Source organism: Eschrichtius robustus, chromosome 12 (genome assembly GCF_028021215.1).
Source record: "Eschrichtius robustus isolate mEscRob2 chromosome 12, mEscRob2.pri, whole genome shotgun sequence".
NCBI classification, from domain to species: domain Eukaryota; kingdom Metazoa; phylum Chordata; class Mammalia; order Artiodactyla; family Eschrichtiidae; genus Eschrichtius; species Eschrichtius robustus.
In genome coordinates, this window is record NC_090835.1 from 77,227,731 (window position 1) to 77,229,887 (window position 2,157).

Consider the following 2,157-nt stretch of genomic DNA (forward strand, 5'->3'; position numbering starts at 1 on the left):
GAATTAGTTCTGAAGTGACAAGCCTGTTATGGTTGGTTAAGGAAGTCGTGGCCTACCTCTTCCAAATTCCCACTGACTCCTCTGTCACCAGGGCTCAAATGCCATCTAGTGGTTGAATGGAGAAGTTGCTTTTAACTGAGGGACCAACAACTGGCCCTTCAAATTTGAAAAATAGAGCATGTTCATTCTCAAATGTCATCACTATCTTCAAGTGAACTTGCTCTTTCGGAAATACTTATTTAGAACTAGATGAATTCCAAAATAATACTAGGTCCTAAAATCCCTAGCAGTTAATGAGGAAATAATAGCAATGATTTTGCTTGATGACAAAACCACAGCAGATATGTAAAGGGAAAAACCCAAACAAAACCAGTGCTCTCTTGAGAAACAGCTTCATCCAACCTGAGACTTAAGTCTCCCTCAATAGACTGAGCTACTATAGGGAGCTCCCTGAGTATGGGTGCGGCAGTGAAGACCTGCGTCTCTCTAACTGTACCTGCGACGTGGCTGTAAGGTACCACAGTGATTGTGGAGCAATTTCATAAGCATCAGGACACATGTGTGTGGCCCTTTCCCAAGTAGTCCCCTAGGAAGTCAGGCACTTACTGCAACTATGCTTCCATTGCTTTAAAAAAAAAAAAAAAAGTCTTTGGAGCTACGTATCGGGATTGTTTTGAAACCTCCAGTGGTGCTTGGGAAAGATTGACCTGGAGGCAGTTCCTGTAATGGGGCTGGAAAGGAGAGAGGCAAAGGCAGGAAGACTGGTGAGAAGGTATTGATTGCAGGAGTCCAAGAACAGGTGACAAGGTGTGAGCAGTGGAGACAGAAGAGGGTGGATTCAAGAGGCTTTGTGAAGGCAGAACTGAGAAGTGTTGTACTTGGATATGGAGGCAGAAGATGCCTGTGGGTTAGTTGCCTCTGAGAGGGACAGTGATGGCACCTCTGACAGGATGGCGAGGGAGACTGATTTTTGGAGAAAAGATGAAACGTTTGCTTCTGGTGGAAATACCGAGCGGGCATTGGGTCTGGAGGTGAAGAGGGAGATTGTTATTGGAGACCGATCTGTACTTTTTTTTTTTTATAATTAAAAAAAGTTTACTTATTTATTTATTTATGGCTGTGTTGGGTCTTCATTGCTGCGCACGGGCTTTCTCTAGTTGCAGCAAGCAGGGCCTACTCTTTGTTGTGCTGCGTGGGCTTCTCATTGTAGTGGCTTCTCTTGTTGCGGAACACGGGCTCTAGGCATGTGGACTTCAGTAGTTGCAGCACGTGGGCTCAGTAGTTGCGGCACGTGGGCCCTAGGGGACGCGGGCTTCAGTAGTTGCGGCACACGGGCTCAGTAGTTGTGGCTCGCGGGCTCTAGAGCGCAGGCTCAGTAGTTGTGGCGCATGGGCTTAGTTGCTCCGTGGCATGTGGGATCTTCTCGGACCAGGGCTGGAACCCGTGTCCCCTGCATTGGCAGGTGGAGTCTTAACCACTGCGCCACCAGGGAGGCCCACCAATCTGTGCTTATTCATGGAACAAACATCATAAAATACCTATAATAACACCTTGCATTTAGTAAGCATCTGTCGTACTTGGACAGTGCTAAACCCCTCTGTGCACTAACTTAATCCTCACAAAATTGAGAGGTACAGGTGCCCTATTTTCCTCATTTTGTAAATGGAGATAAAATGGTTTGAAAGGGCAGATTATACCAATTTCATCCCGAACTAAGGCTGAATTAAGTGAGCAGTAGTAGAGAACAAGAAGAAATAAGTGAAAACACCAATGTTATTATCAGTGAAACTAGAATGGAGGATGGAGCTTAGATTTGTGCTAACAGGTTACCCCCCTGACCCTCAGGCCTCAGAGCAGACCCCCTGTGGGTTAGTCTGAATTTGTGGAGCAGATGCATTCACTCAGACTGCTGCCTCCCACTGGTCTCTCAGGGCTTTGGTCCTATATGTTTGGTCAACTTTGAAAAGGTCTGTTGATTTCTGGTTGCAGCAGGTGAGTTTATAAAGCGGGGCTGAATTCCTAGGAGACAGGCTCCAAGATGATCGTTTCAAGAGAAACTAGCCCTTGGCAGGCAGGGGTGGGCTGGGAGTCAGGGCCCTGGCAGCCGCCTGCCAGATGTCCTGAGTGGACTTCAGGAGCATCGAGGCCTAGAGGCTC